This window comes from Staurois parvus, unplaced genomic scaffold, assembly GCF_062004578.1.
Source record: "Staurois parvus isolate SC_StPar_1 unplaced genomic scaffold, SC_StPar_1.0 ptg000928l, whole genome shotgun sequence".
In the NCBI taxonomy this organism is placed as follows: Eukaryota; Metazoa; Chordata; class Amphibia; order Anura; family Ranidae; genus Staurois; species Staurois parvus.
Genome location: NW_028318724.1, coordinates 437,908 through 455,623, shown reverse-complemented (window position 1 = coordinate 455,623; position 17,716 = coordinate 437,908). Strand labels below are relative to the sequence as shown.

Genomic DNA, 17,716 nt, shown 5'->3' with positions numbered 1-17,716 from the left:
CACTAATTGCTGCAAAAGGGGCCCAAACCAAGTACTGAGTACATATGCATGCTTATACTTTTCAGAGGTCTGATATTGTTCTATGTACAATCCTTGTTTTATTGATTGCATGTAATATTCTAATTTTCTGAGATTGTGGATTTGGGGTTTTCATGAGCTGTAAGCCATAATCATCACAATTATGACAAATCACGGCTTGAACTATCTTGCTTTGCATGTAATGAGTCTATCTCATATATTAGTTTCACCTTTTAAGTTGCATTACTGAAATAAATGAACTTTTGCACGATATTCTAATTTTTCGAGTTTCACACACCCACTAATATATATATATATATATATATATATATATATATATATATATATATATGACCAATATAGCCCCCCTTCTTTTCAAAAGCAGTTATTAGCATTCCATTCATGGAGTCTGTCAGTTTCTTGATCTGTTGAAGATCAACTTTTTCTGAAGCAGCAACCACAGCCTCCCAGACACTGTTCTGAGAGGTGTATTGTTTTCCTTCACTGTAAATCTCCTGTTTAACCACTTGCCTACAGGGCACTTATACCCCCTTCTTTACCAGGCCAATTTTCAGCTTTCAGCGCTGTCGCACTTTGATTGATAATTGCGCGGTCATGCAAGATTGTACCCATATGAAATTTTTATCTTTTTTTCTCACAAATAGAGCTTTCTTTTGGTGGTATTTAATCGCCGCTGGGCGCTTTACGTTTTGCACTATAAACAAAAAAATAGCAAAAAATTTGAAAAAAAAAAAAAGTTTGTTTCTATTATAAAATTTTTCAAACAGGTAATTTTTCTTGTTCATTGATGTGCGTTGATGAGGCAGCACTGATAGACAGCACTAATAGGTGGCACTGACTGGAGGCACTGCTGGGCACTGACTGGCACAACCGCTGGACACTGACTGGTGCCACTGACTGGCAGCACTGCTGGGCTGCACTGCTGGGCACAGGTGGGTGCACTGCTGGGTGGCACAGGTGGGCGGAGCTAGTGGGCGCACTGCTGGGCACAGGTGGGCGGAGCTAGTGGGCGCACTGCTGGGCACAGGTGGGCGGAACTTGTGGGTGGCACTGCTGGGTACGATCATCAGGGCACTGATCAGCAGTGCCCTGATGATCGGTGCCGATCCCTGCTCTAACAACTGCCGGTTCTCTGCAGTACTTTGACCACAATCTGACGGCGTGAGGAAAGTGCAGCCGAGAACCGGCAATTGCATTTCCCGGTGATCAGCGTGTCATTGGACACCGCTGATCACGTGGTAAAAGGCCGCTGTGATTGGCCTTTTACCACATCACGTGATCAGCCGTGTCCATAGAACACAGCGATCATGGAGATCGCCGGGTGCGCAGGAGAGTGCGTTCTGGGTGGACATCATATGACGCCCACCCAGAACTGGCCGGCCGCAGTGCAGCCGTCATTCGGCTATCTGCGGTCGGCAAGTAGTTAAGAAGGTCCCACAAGTTCTCAAGGTTTAGGTAAGGTGAGGAAGAAGGTCATGTCACCCTTTCATCTTGAAGGTCTTTACTGGCTAGCCACACAGTGGAGTACTTTGATGAATTTGATGGGAGCAATGTCCTGCATAAAATCATGGACTTCTTGAAAGATGCAGACTTATTCCTGTACCACTGCTTGAAGAAAGGGTCTTCCAAAAATTGGCAGTAGGTTTGTGAACTAGTTCATCTTTAATAATACCAGTCCATACCAGTATCCCACCTCCACCTTGCTGGCGTCTGAGTCAAAGTGGAGCTCTGTGCCCATTACTGATCCAGCCACAGGCCGATCCATCTGGTCCGTCAAGAGTCACTCTCATATCATCAGTCCATTAAACTTTTGAAAAATCTGTCTTCAGATATTTCTTGGCCCAGTCTTGACGTTTCAACTTGTTTCTTGTTCAGTGGTGGTCGGGTTTCAGCCTTCCTTACCTTGGCCATGTCTGAGCACTGAACAGCTTGTACTTCTGGGTACTCCAGGTAGGTTGCAGTTCTGGAATGTGACAGCACTGGAGGATAATGGGTTCCTGGTACTTTCATGTTTGGTTCTTCTTAAATCTTTGGCAGTTAATTTACATCTCTTCTCAAAACACATTTCTTGCGACCTTCAAAACATCAAAAATGTTTGATGCTTCTGTGAACATGCTCCAATATCTTAGCAATTTCAAGAGCGCTGAATCCCTCTGAAAGACACTTTCCAATTTTTGACTTTTCAGAGTCAGTTAAGTCTTTTTTGGCTCATTTTCCCTGAGGAAAAGCAACCGCCTAATAATTGTGCAACACCTTTATATAAGGTGCTGATCTCCTTAGGCCACATCCTGCCTCATTACACAAATACACATCACCCGATATGCTTAAATCCAATAAGCATGCAAGTTTATACAGCTTGGAGTTGGACAATATGCATAAAAAAAAGATGATTTGGTCAAAATACTCACTTGCCTTATAATAGTGCACACAGTGCAGTTGGGTATGCACCTGAATGCCCTCTCCCTTTGTCTGGCCCTGAGGGTGTAGAGGTACTCAAACTGTCTGGTCATCTTGATGGGTTAGTAGCTGCTTTCAGGCCTTATGCTGGGTTGGCCACATCCCCACTGCACCAGATGTCAAGGAGACTTTGGGTAGTGGAGATCCTTCTTTCCAGTATCCTGCCTGTAGGTAGGCTCCCCTCCCAGGCTCCACACTCCAGCCTCCTCTCAGTCCATCTTCCACCCAACTTCAGCAACAACTCCCCTGCTACACAGGCTCTGCCATATTTAAGGGTTACCCTTAACCACCATGTCCAGCCTCCTGCCTGGAGATTGGCCAAGTTCCCCTAAACATGCAAATCTGAGCCTCCTCCCCTCTTCCAGAAAAGTTCTTACAGTTTCTGGAAGGGTGGGAGAGCTCCAGAAGCCCTCATCTGTAGAGCCTCTCACCCTTTCCTGAGGTGAACTCTATACCTCATCCCAGGCTAACTCATCCCAGGCTGCTATCCAGCATCTAACAAAACAACAAACCCTATGTACCTAGAAAGCGCTACATTTAAAAAAACAAAAAAAAAAAAACACCTTTACAAATCACTTTAAAGTAGAACTCTAGCCAAATTTTATTTCATTTTGAATACTGTGAAAAAAGGATTAGAGCCTCTTGTGATTTCTTTTTTCCATTTGCATCCCATTAGAGAGATTTTTTCACTTCCTCTCAAGACATAAAATAATGAAAAATCTTTCCAATTAGGGAACAAAGACAAAAATACAGTAGTGTAACGAGGGGTTGGAACTTGAAAACATTTTTGGTCCTGCAGGGGTGTGGAAAGTTTTTTTTTTTAAAAAAACTACTTGTTCAAGGACTAAAATCAGGGTCCCAATTTACTTTCATTTCTAGAAAATTTCTTAGAATCCCCAAACATTATATATATTTTTAAAGCTGAGGCCCTAGAGAATAAATTAGTGAGGGTTGACATCTTTTATGTCACATGGTATTTGCGTAGCAGTTTTTCAATCAAATAAAAAAAAATAAAAATACACTTTGTAACTTGAAAGCAAAAAAAATAACAAAAAAAAAAACAAAAAACCACACAACATGTAATCCAAATTTTCTATTAAAGATGTTGTTAGGCCGAGTAAATAGATACCAACCATGTCACGCTTTAAAAATGTGCCTGCCCGTGCAACGGCAAAAAACGTAAATTTTATTATCCATAGTCTACTATCGAAAAGCCTTCACAGGTTACCGCTTTAGATTTACAAAGGAGTCCTGGAGCTAGAATTACTGTCTATGATCTAAAGTTCATGGCGATACCTTGCATGTGTTTGACGATTGCTGTTTGCATGCGTGTGGGACTGAAGCATATGTTCGTCTTTGTGCATGAGCACAGGGGGGCAGGGATGCTTTAAAAAAAAAAAAAAAAAATTTTTTTTTTCTTAAATTGATTTTATTGTTGTCACAAGAAATGTAAACATCCCTTGTGACAGCAATAGGCAGTGACAGGTATTCTTTATGGCGAGATCTGGGGTTAATAAGACCCAGACACCTCTTCTGCCCTTAAAAGCATTTGCTCACACCACGATCGGTGTGATCAAAAGCTTTCCATTTTTAAAACTGGCGCCGGGGAAACTGGAAGTGATGTATGCTCATCTCTTCCTGTTTCCTATGTCATAGAGGTAGACAGAGTGGTTGTGATATTTATCTGCCTCTTGGATGTGTAGCTAGAACCTTCAGAGCCCCATTGAAAAAAAAAAACAAGGACCCCTGGGCCCTTTCCATCAGTTCTGGGAACCTTCCCACTTATTCCAAAGCCCTTTATTATGGTCCCGCAGAGGGCCTTTTTCCTGTCGTCTTGGGGCCCTCCCATGGTGGAGAAACGCCTGGGCACTAGTGTGACCTTTGAGACCCTGGAAGTTCCACCGCTTGTTTAATCGTGTACAGTCACCAGGGTCTTCTAGTAAAGAAAATTTAATTGCTAGAAGATTCCTGGTGACTAGACAAGGTTAACCCTTTTATTGCTGACAGATGAGATCCCAGTTGGGAAAGCATGATTAACCCTTTCAGATGTGTTGGAAGCATATGATTAACCGTTTCAATGCTAACCGATCCAGAATACAAATGTATATTTCCACCAAGGATCTGCTATCAATGAAATGGTTAATCATACACTTCCAACTGGGATCTCATCTGCTGGCAATAAAAGGGTTAACCATATCCACTCACTATCTTCTAGCAATTAAAGTGTTACCATGTGCTTCCTGATCACTCAGTGGCTACACAGCACACATACATACCAGTCCTACAGCCTTCTATTAAATCAGCACAATCACTGCAAGCCTGGCAGCAGGCTCCACCTCAGGGTCGGAGAGGAGTAGAACACTGGGGAGCAGCCTGATCTCTGCTAGGGGAGAAGGTACTGATCTGTCCACCACTGCTGCCTCCATTATCAGCCGGTGGAAGCGCTGGCTAGTCGATAGGGACAGCACATGGGAGAGTGGCTATAAACCCTGCTGCTTGCCCGCAGTAGGGCCAAATGTAAAAAAATAGCTTCTTGCCCGGCACTCGCTGCATGTCCCAGGCGTCAGCAGATAGGAATTCAACATCCCTGTCCTGTCCATAGCAAAAGGCATAAATAAGTGGAAAAATTAACACAACTAGGTGCATTACAGAAAAAAAAAAAAACCCACACACACATCACACATTCTTCCACACTGTATATCCAAACATCTATAGCTTTAGGCATTTTGTTTTATCACAGAAAGTTTAATATATGGCTAGAAGTTCAGATATTCCATTGTCTATTGAAACAAGTCTCTATTTCTTTTAACCACGTAAACGTTTTAGAATATATACAGTAGCTGGTTAAACGAGTTGTTAAGCTATGCAAACCTTAAGCTTACTGAGGCATTTTCATGGTGAAAAGTCACTACAGTCACATCCAGGGCAAGGCAGATGACAGTTGTCATATCCATACTAAAATGATCAGAAAGCTAATAATTCAATCCAAAAATTCACATCTGAAAATGATGCAGCACAAAAAACAAAAAAAAAAAAAAAATTATGTTTCTATCCCATGAATGCGCCTATCCTGGGAATGCAAGACAAATATATGAATATACCCTGTATTTTACCACATCTACCTATCACTTTTGTATTTCAAAATACAGCAATTAGACACCAGTGTGAATGTACGATTATGGAATTACAATTGTGGCATTTTCTGTTTATGATGTAATAATAATAAACCCCTAAACAATGATCAGGTATAACAAGAGAGAAAACGAGTGAAGGCCATAATCATAGCAGATATCAATAAGCATTGATACACAGGGGAAAGGACTGCAAATACAAAATAACAGTATGATCACCTCAGGTGTGGCCTCCCAGAGGGAGCCAACACCAAGGGATCAGGTCTCTACACATGAGAAAGAGAGAGACCAGAAAGGAAAGTTTTGACAGGAGAAAAGGGGAGGAGAGGGAGAAGAGAACATTTCAGACTCGGAAGCCTCGGTGGTAGCAATCACAATTGGTCAGAACAGGCCATTTGAAATGTGAGAGGTTCATAACAAATTCAAGGCTCCCATATATTAAGAAATTTGGAATGTGAATCTTTCAGGATACTGGACATTTGCTGTTTAAGCATCAAAGAGGTCATGCTCATCCTCACCCCTTGGAAGGCAACACATGGGGTGTTCCAGGCCTGGGCTATGGTCTGTTTGGCTGAAATAAAGAGGTAAATAGCCAGTTTCTGCTGGTGCACATATAAACCATGTATAGGACATGCAGCAGGGCCAGCTTAGCATCTTTACGGACTGTTAGGTGGAATAAGGTAGAGAAATCCTTGACCAGAACCCTACCAATCTCGGGCAGGACCACTCAATGGGCAGGACACCCCCCCCCCGTTGGCCACAGTTTCGAAAGCATCTGTCATTACACTCGGGATAAGCATGAGGGACCCGAGCAGAAACCCAGTAATAACTCAGGAGGACCTTGTACGCAGCCTCAAGTGTGTTGGTATTATAAGAACATTTGCCGACCATTTTCTATGCCTTACTCCAATCCTCCGAATCTATGGGTGCTTGGAGATCCCACTCCCATTGGGACATATTAGAAAGGGATGCCGATGACAGGCAGCCATTGAAAAAAGCATAGATAGCCAAAATGAGGCCAGAGGTTCCTGGGGGATGCTGATATATGCTATAAAGCAGGTCTTTGGAAATGGGAAGGTGGATGTGCGGCGAAGGTCGCCAATCCAGTGCTTTAGTTGGAGAAAATTAGTGTTCTTTCGCTGGAGCTTTATACATCTCCTGGAAGGTCTCCCAAGACAGAAAAGAGCAAGAGGAAAGAAAATGTTGGACCCTTGCAAAGCCATGGGAGAGCCATCAAGAAAATGCCTGAGGCTCCTCCAGGCCTAGGGGAAAGAGGGGGTTATGAGTGACAGATAGAAATGGCAGGAATGAGGACATCAAATTGCCAGAGTAGCGAACCAAGTCCCACACCATCAAGTTATGTACCATCATGGGACTCAGGGAGAAAGGGAGTAAATTGTGCGGAAGCCAAAGTAAGGCCCGTAGAGAGAGATAGGAGGCAGTTTGGCAGTTCAAGCAGCACATAGAGTGGGATGTCTGAGACTGCATGAAGCATAAAAAAGGAGAAATTTGGGCTGCCACATAATAAAAGAAGAAAGTTTTAAAGAGCGTTCGTGAACATTAAAAAAAAATACTGGCGCATACAATGATCAACCAAAACATGATAACCATCAAAGCATGGACTCCACTAGACCTCTGCAGGTATGCTGTAGTATCTGGCACCAAGCTGTCAGTAGCAGATCCTTTAAGTCTTTGAAGTTGCAGGCTGGGGGCTCCATGGATCGGACTTGTTTTTCCAGCCCATCCTGATGCTGGATTGGATTGAGATCTGGAGAATTTGGAGGGCAAGTCAACACCTCAAATCCATTACTGTGTTCCTTGAACCATTCTTGAAATCATCAGACCAGGCCACCTTCTTCCATTGCTCTGTGGTCCAGTTCTGAGGCTCACAAGTCCATTGTAGGCACTTTTTACTGTGGACACAGGTCAGCATGGGCACCCTGACCATCTGCAGGTCCACAACCACATACGCAACAAACTATGATGCACTGTTTGTTCTGACACCTTTCTATGGGAACCAGCATTACCTTTTTCACCAATTTGAGCTGCAGTTACTCTTCTATTGGATTGGACAAAACAGGACACTCCCTATGTGCATCAATTAACCTTGGCTGCCCATGATCCTGATGCCAACTTTGTTTCCTTGGGCCATTTTGGTAGGTCCTGACCACTGCAGACCTGGACAAGCCACAAGCCATTGCACTTTGGCCCTTGTAAAAATTCATTCAAATCCTTACACCTGCCCATTTTTTCTGCTGTCAACTTCAGGGACAACATGTTCACCCGTTGCATGATATATCCCACCCACTTTCAGACGCCATTGTAACAAGATAATCAATGTTATTCGCTTTACTTGTCAGTGATCATAATATTCTGGCTGAGTGTACATTCATTTCTAAAGACCTTTGTTCGCCTCCCCAATGCAACTCTTATGAAATATAAGAAAAATGCCTTCTTTATTCATTGCTTTCCAGCTTCTCTGCTCCATTCCTAACAGAAGCCTGCTTTGTGGGCATCCCTATTGTTGAATGTTGGCAGAAATTAGCTGCAACCACCTCTTGTGTCCTGTAAGCATGCCTGGGGGAGGGGGCCATGTCAGCTACAGGGCTCCCACCCAGTTCCCCTGTTTCACATCCCCCCAATCTTTTCATTGGTTGCTAAGAAAATCATTGGTCATCATATAAACCCATCTCCCCAGTGCTTGGACAATTTGACAGATATGTCTCATTACCTTCCTATTCTGATTATGTATGACACCAAAAAAAAAAAAAAAAAAAAAACCCCACTCGACAGTACCACAGGATGCTGGCTGGATGATGATAGCCGACTCCTGATACATTGGCAAAGTCACTCCACCTTTCTGCACAAAGCTGGAGATGACCGAAGATGAAAAACAGAAGTTCCAGTGTTCACAAGACCCTGTTATTTTTGTCGTTATAAATCGCATTCTATCCAGCAAAACAAGCATTCGTAGCTGTCACAGAGCTGAACTGTGCAAGGAGGACCAATTATCTATGACGTAATCTAGAAGGGGGAAGTGGAGGTTTGCACTAGCATTTTGTGGGAAGAAAAACAAAAAAAACAAAAAACACAGGATTGAAGGTTGAACCAATGATTACGGAGCCCACCAACCAATGGAAACAAAGTTCACTATGCTGCCACCTGCACCTAGCAATCAAGTAGTACATGCCACAGACACTCACATGTCATACACATTTCTACCATATAGACATACATTCAAGTGTTAAGGAATGACAGTTCTAACTAGATTTAGATGGAGCTCATCTTTCAATAATGGCACTGACATACTAAGTGCATGAACACACCGTGCGCCTGCGCTCCGGTGTGCTCTAGGAGGATCAACTTTATCTGGCTTTCTTGTGACATGCATCTTAAAACAAACAATGCATGATATGCATATATTAACCATTTGCCACCCACCCTATGGCCGAATGGCGGGTGGCAAATGTGATCAGCGTTCCGGGTGGACGCCATATGGCATCCTCCCGCACATGCGCAGATTGCGCTCCTGCAGAGCGGCGCAGCGGCGTGATCTGTCACCGGCCGTGTACCTCGGACACGGCTGATGACAGATCTGAGTATCGGCCCCATTGCCGGTACCAATCACAGCAGGTCACATGACAGTTGTATACCATCCATTGTATACTAGTGTCTAGCTGTGAATGTCATGTGATTAGCTGTGGTCAAAAAAAAAAAAAAAAAAAACCCTGAATGAATCGATGTCATTCAGGTAAATGCTTGCTTATAGCAAAGTAAATTTTTAATATAAGCAAATTGTGTAAAAAAAAAAAAAAATACTGATCACTTCCCCAAAGTAGTACAATGTATGGTAACATTGTACTACTTTGGTCATAGTGAAATATGAAAAACAAAATCTTAAAAAAAAAGAAAAAAAAATGTAATAAAAAATAAAAAAAATATATATGTATTTTTTTTTCCCCCATATGGTCACCAGTCAGTGTCCCTGATCACCGCCATGCCAGTTATATGATGACGCTGTACTGCACTGGTGACAATATGTAAAAAAAAAAAAAAATAGTGAAACTAATTTTTTCATTTTCCGAAAAATGACAAAAAAAAAAAAAACACAACTTCAAAAAACTCGCCATGCCTCTTATGAAGTACGTTGGACTGTCTACTTTGCAAAAAGGGGTCATTTGGGGATATCTGTACTGTTCTGACATTTGGAGGATATCTGTACTGTTCTGACATTCTTGGACCTCAAGAAATTAGATTGGCTGTCAGTACTTCAGGATTGATCAATATTCAGATATATCCCATAGTTTGTGAACTCTATAACTTTCCTACAAACTAAAAAATACATCCTAGTTTGGGTTATTTTCACCAAAGACATGTAGCAGAATACATCTCGGCCTAAATTTATGAAGAACAATTATTTGTTTGCAAACGTTTATAACAGAAACAAAGAAAAACTTTTTTTTTTTTTCAAAATTTTTGGTCTTTTTTTGTTAATTTAGCAAAAAATAAAAACCCCAGCAGTGATTAAATACCACCAAAAGAAAGCTCTAATTGTGTGAAGAAAATGATAAAATTTTAGTTTGGGTACAATGTTGTATGACCGCGCAATTGTCAAAGTGTGAGAGCGCTTGAAACCTGAAAACTGTCCTGGGAGGGAAGGTGTAAAATTGCCCGGTATTGAACTGGTTAACATGGTCCCAAACAACAAAATGCACAATACAAAAAGGTAAACACATAGTTGGTACATTCAAAATCCATAGCCGCCTTGACATTTACTCACCATGGGTTTCCCACTGTGTGTAATAACGCAGAAGCAGTAAATGTAAATTAAAAGATGAATAAAACAAATAAACCGCCAAACAGCCTAAAACAACCTTCAGTCAGTTAGATTTCTACTCCCACCAGTGGCCTCTGATGAAGGGAAATCAGTGGGTCATAACAATATATCTGAGTATAAAGGCAGTTGTGATAAGGGGGGGGGGGGTTGGGAGTAACCTAACTAGTGCTTATAGAACACTACCCTTTTGAGTCAGATCTTTAATTTTTTTTCACGCATTTCAAATTTCAGAGCTCAAGATTTCCAAGGCAATATTTATGGCTTTATTTGTGTGATAGGTTGAAGGTGTAAGTGAAGGTTACATTTTTGTTACAATTACATTGCTGGGTGTGTCCGTTTACATTGCTGGGTGTGTCCGTTTACATTGCTGGGTGTGTCCGTTTACATTGCTGGGTGTGTCCGTTTACATTGCTGGTCTATTTCAGCTTTCAATATATTTGGCACCAAAGCGTTTGTGCCCTAAAGGTGTGCGGAAGAGTGTGGATGGTGGCTGCGTTCCACAGATACATGACTTCTTTACAGATTTATGTGAGGTGTGGCTGGCACTGTACACGCTGTACGGCAATACACAGAACAATGTATAGTGCAGGCACGGTCCTTCTACTGTGATGTAGGGCTTTTAAAGGGGTGTCACCTACTGAACAGATGTCACCTGTCTCCCCTACTGGTTGAGATTTGCTACATAAATGTATCCTTAATACAGTCTCCTGTATCCAACAATTTATCCATAGATTCATGTCAGAGGCATTTAGTATATGGCAGATTGTACATTTACTTTACCCATGTGGAAATCTGGTGTGTGTGACCCTTAATATTGCATAGTAAGGACCTGCATTGCACGTCAGAAATGTGAAATGACGTGATACATTTTGCTATTATTAGACAGGGCCGGATCCAGCCTCTCTGATCTGGGGGTGCAGTAAAAAAAAAAAAAAAGTCAGGGGGCATAATGACAATACTTTGTGTGAGTCGCTGACAGTCTGTCATACAGGGGTTTATTTACTAAAGCTAGAGAGTGCAAAAATCAGTCTGACTTCTGCATAGGAACCAATCAGCTTCCAGGTTTTATTGCCAAAGCTTAACTGAACAAGCTGAGGTTAGAAGCTGATTGGTTTCTATGCAGAAGTGAGCCTGATTTTGCACTCTCCAGCTTTAGTAAATAAACCCCACAGTGTCACGACCTGGAAAACAATAGTATGTAGTAGTCTGTCATTGGATTAGGGTGATTAAACAGAGCTTGTGCCCCCTTATAATCAGATGTGCCTATCAGAGTCCCCCTTTACATCAGGAGTCCATATCAGAGTACCTCTTTATTTAAGATTCCCATCAGACTACCCCCTTATATCAGGGTCCCCATCAGTGTGCCCTGTTTGCTATTCATTCGAAAAACGGACGCCCGTGTAAAAGGACCCTACCCATGCTGCTGTTGGCGGCTAGAGATGTCAGTCACCGTGTACCGGCCGGCGATTCCAGATTGCTGGGTAAGGGCTCGTTCACACTTGGCTGTTTTGCCAACGCTTGCCAAATGCCCCTATAGCGTTTGGCAAGCGTTGGTCCGGCGTTTGCGGAGCGTTTTTTAACGCTCGGCAAACGCCGCATGCGCGGTTTAGCGGCGGTTGCTAGGCGTTTGCCGAGCGTTAATAACGCCCCACAAACGCCTATAATGCAGTTTGAGTGGTGTTACCGCTCCGCAAACGCCCCGCAACCACGTCGCAACCGCACCGCAAACGCCGGCCGGGCGTTTGCAGAGCGGCACCATAGACGAGAATAGGAGGCTTCAACGCCTCCTGACTCGTCCAGAGGCGTCTGTTTTGCTGCGACGCAACGCAAACGCTCCCGTTGGAACAGCACCATGTGCTGTAATGTGCAGAATTGGCAGAGGCGCTTGGGAAGCGGTAAAAACGCTTCCCAAACGCCTCTCTGCCGCCTGCACACAGCGCTAGTGTGAACGTAGCCTTAAGCTGACAGGAGAGACCTGTGTGTCAACATGTAAACACAGCTCACTCTCCTGTCAGCATGGACATGCTGTTGTGTATCTCTATGCACAGCAGAGATACAAAAAAGCACGTCCCCCTAGTATACAGCACACAGTAAAACACACACAGCACAGTTAACCCATTGATCGCCCCAGATGTTAACACCTTCCTGGCCAGTGTACAGTGTCAGTGCTTTTATTAGCACTGATTACTGTATTAGTGTCACTGTAAGTTAGTCAGTTCCCCCCAGTGTCAGAATGCCTGCCGCAGTCCCACTTTAAGTTGCTGATCGCCTCCATTACTAGTATTAAATGAAAAAAAAAAATTCCAGTATATATACATCGCCATTTGTAGACGCTATAACTTACATGTAAATTAATTAATTTACTCGTATTGGGTTTTGTTTTAGCAAAGACATGTCGCAGAATACATTTTGGCCTAACTTTATGAAGAAATCTAATGGTTTGTAAAAAAATTTTTTTTATTTAATAGGTTTTATAGCAAAAAGTCAAAAATATTGTTTTTCTTTAAATTGTCTGTCTTTTTTTTGTTTATAGTGCAAAAAAAAAAAAAAACAAGATGATCAATACCACTGAAAGATAGCTATATTTGTGGGGAAAAAAAGGACATAAATTTCATTTATGTACAACGTTACATGACCACGCAATTGTCAATTAAAGTAATGCAGCCCCGGTCGCAAAAAATGGGCTGCTCAGGAAGGGGGGGGGGGGGGTAAAACCTCTGGAGGACAAGTGGTTCAAGAGAACCCGTCACCTAAGAATCCCTGCATAGGGGACTTTGTGTCCCCTATGTGATGGACAAAAAAAAATGAAGTAAAATTTTTTCCGCAAACAAATAAAGTTACACCCAAAGCACATCCCCCTGCGCCTCCCCCCCCAAAAAAAAAATTTTTGTTGGACCCCCTCCCCTACATACATGCACGTACCAATGTAAATGCACATGACGGGGCACCTACACATGAAAAGGTTGATTGCGATACACGTTATATAGCACCACGCACGCCATTGTGAAAAGAAATCATTCTAGCACAAGACCTCCTCCGTAACACTGAACTGATGACCTGGAGGGGCCTTTGAAGCGTCACCTATAGAAAATATAGGGTACTGAAGTTTGCCACTCTGTCACAGGCACACAAAATTAAGGTTTGACATGTTGGGTATCCATTTCCGTGGCGCAACTTTGTCTTTTATATTTTACCAACAAGATGGGTAATTTATTGCATTTGTTTAGTGTGTTTTTTACTGAAATTTAGCGTTTCCTAGACCTTTGCGGTAATATTGTGTGACATAGAAAAATTGGCTACCACTATTTTATTCTCTAGGGTGTCTGCTTTCAGAAAATATGCAATGTTTGGGGGTAATGGGTTTGGTGTAATCTTCAGGCCTAAAATAATTTTTTTAAACATGTGTGCAAAAATGCAATAACAGCAGAAGGGTTAAAGGACAAGTTCACCTTTGGAACATGTAACATGTTGCAGCTCCTGCCTCCTCTTCCCCCTGAGATAGCAGGTGAGGCTTCCTCTCCGTGCACCTGCTGTCACTTTTTAAAAACAGCACGGCAGGGCGGGGCTCCGCCCACACAGCCATATCATTCGTTCACAGATACCTTCGAATCAGAAGACAAGTATCGACTTGTAGTTACAGTGGGCTGCGTTGGTGAGCGATTTTGTAGTCCACTGACATGTCCACAAACAGACTTCAAACAGCCTGTACAGAGGTACAAACTAAAAGCAGAAGGATATGTGTGCAGGAGCCCGCATTGCACCCGTGATTGTAGGTTAAACACTCTCCAGGCTTCTGCAGGAAAGAAGAATAACTGCACATTTTTTTCTGCACAACAATGTGCATTTATTCATTTTTTTTCTGTAAGTGCTGGTTCACATATATGTGGAGTGGATGCAGTTTGAACCGCATCCAATCTGCATGACGTGAAAAATACATGGTTTCTTATGGTGCCTGTTCACATATGTCTGGTGCACTGGCGGTGCAGATTAAGTGTGGTTTGAAAAAGAGTCATGTCTGATTTCTGAGCAGTGCCTTCAGGTTCAGGTGCGGATTACAGGCTATTGACCTCTATGGGAACCATTTCTAAACCGCATATGTGTGAACAGGAGAAAATCCTGGCCTAATCTTGTCCTGAACCTGATGTAAACCTGACATGAACCGCTGAGCATCTATTTTATCAATTAGCTGTGAAACCTGAGCTTCAATCTGCACCTCGCATGTATCCAATCTGCACCTCGCATGTATCAAATCGGCACCTCGCATGTATCAAATCGGCACCTCGCATGTATCAAATCGGCACCTTGCATGTATCAAATCGGCACCTCGCATGTATCAATCGGCACCTCGCATGTATCAATCGGCACCTCGCATGTATCAATCGGCACCTCGCATGTATCAATCGGCACCTCGCATGTATCAATCGGCACTCAGTGCCCTGTCATACATACGATTTGGGAACTGAAATTGCATCTAAAGAATGTCAGTGTCTTAACACGTGCGATTTGCTGCAGTGCGATTTCTAAAGTAGTTCTTGCATTACTTTTTCTGCAGTTTTGTTGCGATTTCACATACATAGAATATAATGGAAATAGCACTGCAAATTGCAAGAAAATCGCTGAAAATCTTCACAAGCAGCAATAAAGTATTAATTGCACTTGAAATCGTGCTGAAATTGCACACAAATGTTGTGATTTTAAATTGCAGTGGTGTGACTGGTGGCTCAAGGTAAACTTAGACTTTAACCACTTCCAGTCCGGACACTTTTACCCCTTCCTGTCCAGGCCAATTTTCATCTTTCAGCGCTATCACACTTTGAATGACAATTGTGCGGTCATCCAACACTGTACCATTTGCATTTTTTAGCATTTTTTTGAGACAGATAAAGCTTTATTTTGGTGATATTTATTCACCGCTGGGATTTTTATTTTTTTTGCTATATAAATGAAAAAGTCCAAAAATTTTGAAAAAAAAAGTGTTTTTCTTATAAAATTTTGCAAATAAATAATCTTTCATCATAAATCTTGGCCGAAATGTATTCAGTTATTTAAGTAAAAAAAATAACCCAAATTAGTTTATAACAAAAAATTATAATTTTTAAAAAATTTTACATTTTTAATATTATTAAATGTTTTGTTTTTTTTAACATACGGTCACCCTAGCAGTACAGTGTTACCATGGTGACACTGTACTACTTGTGGGGGGTTATGAAGTTGTTTTTTTTTTTACACTGATTGCGTTTACACCCATAAAGACTGTAAAAGAAATCATTTCTCCTCTCTGGTTGCATTCTTGCACTTATTGAGAAATACTGTGAGAGCTGTGATTGGTCACAGCTTGTCACATGGTACAAGGCTGTTGTGAATAGCCTTGTACCATGTGACCTCTGTGATCATTCACAGATTTCACACGTAGTAAGCAATGATGTCCGAAGTGACATCTTGCTTACTACTCTTCATGTGATCACTGATTGGCCAATCAGTGATCCCATGATCGGGACCTTGCAGAGGTCCCGTGCAAAGATTGGTGTTCTACTGTGTCCGGAGGAAACAGCGGGCCCCGGATCGCAGTGCTGCGCGCTCCCTGGGAGTGCGCACAAGCACGGGGCAGGGAGGCCCTGCACTGCCAACGTCTGCCCGTTTACATACAATGGCCAGACAGGAAATGGTTAAGAGCTGGTTCACACTGTAAAAACACAGTCCAGATGCATTTCCACATGTACGTTTTTGATGCGTTCTAGTGCACTTTTTATGTATTCCAGTGTATTTTCCCCCCTCTTTCTTCAAATTAAATAGGAACATGTGCGTTTTTGGTACATTTTTTTTGTGTTTTTCCGCATTCCAGTACAGTTCTGTGCAGAAAAAAAATGCAGCATGTTCTACTTTTTTTTTCTGCAGCCGGAACGCACTGGAACTGCAAGCACTGATGTGAACTATGACATTAACAACCATAGAACATACTTTGTGTGTTTTGGAGGCAGAAAAAAAAAAAGCAACTAAACGCATGTAGTGTGAACTGGCCCTAACTGAACACGCTGGCACTGGACGCTGATTGGTTACTATGCACAGCTGCTCCACTTTTAGTAAGTTCCCTCACAGTACGTCTCTTCAGCAATACAATGCCTGCTCACACATTTTTGGTCCCAGTTCCACTTTCAGCTAACTTTTAGACAGCAATGATACTCTGGAGACATGGGTGCTTACAGTACAAAGTCACGGAACGTGCCGCACCCAAACACACCGCTCCGGGATGTTGGCATGGAGCCTCAATGTACCGGACTCCACTCTTAGAGGATGCCAAGGTAATACGTCTGATGAGGAGATTATGGAGCCTGTCATTTGTAAGAAAAACTAATCATCTACACAATTAGCACGACCAGGGGACACGACCAGGGGACACGACCAGGAGACATGACCAGGGGACACGACCGAGCCTCAACTACACCAGCCTGACATTGGAAGACATCCCATAAAAATGGTGGGACTCCACCTGCTCCCATTGTACACCATGCCAAGGACAGACATCCAATAATACGATGGCAGTGGGCAAACGTTCCTCCGTGTTCTATCCCGGAACACACCTGCTCACCTTTGCACCATTCCTTGCACATGAGAGGACGCTCCATTCTGTCTATGCTGAACAACTTCCCATAGAAAAGAGCACAGGAGCTCCATGTCACAATGTACCCCGCCCCCATAACATACACATTCAATAGGATGGAACCTGGACGTACTGCTAATAACATGGGGCTCACCTGTCCACACACGTCTCAGGTAGAGGGTGATGCTGCTCAGTCCCGCACACGTCTCAGGTAGAGGGTGATGCTGCTCAGTCCCGCACACGTCTCAGGTAGAGGGTGATGCTGCTCAGTCCCGCACACGTCTCAGGTAGAGGGTGATGCTGCTCAGTCCCACACACAGATACACAGATACTCAGCTCCTCACAGCTACACACAGATGAGGAAACCAGCAGGAAGTGATCATTGCCTGACTCATGTTCCAGCAATGTACCCGCCCCTCACTGCTGACCACAACACTCACATGGATGGGGCTCCGGGCTACATGGGAGCTATTAACTCGTACATTCCCTCAGCTGCACACTGTGAAGTATTACAAGTCATACACTCTGTCAGCTGCACACTGTTCTCTAGTTATAAGTATTCCAACTCCCTCACTGTTATAACTCATACTATGTATAAAACCTTTACACTCTGTATTATAACTCATACACTGACAGCTGCACACTGTTCTCTAG

General features: G+C 42.9%; 1 protein-coding gene across 2 annotated transcripts in view; it reads right to left on the bottom strand.

Moving 5' to 3' along the window:
- Positions 1 to 17,430, bottom strand: part of LOC149441982 (serpin B6-like) — a 60,822-nt gene extending 43,392 nt beyond the window's left edge. The window contains exon 1 of one of the 2 annotated variants that reach the window (XM_089656681.1): positions 17,217 to 17,430. The gene's annotated coding sequence lies outside the window, so the exon portion shown is untranslated. The remainder of the gene's footprint in view (positions 1 to 17,216) is intronic. The other variant, XM_089656680.1, reaches the window with a different exon arrangement.
- Positions 17,431 to 17,716: the final 286 nt, after the last annotated feature.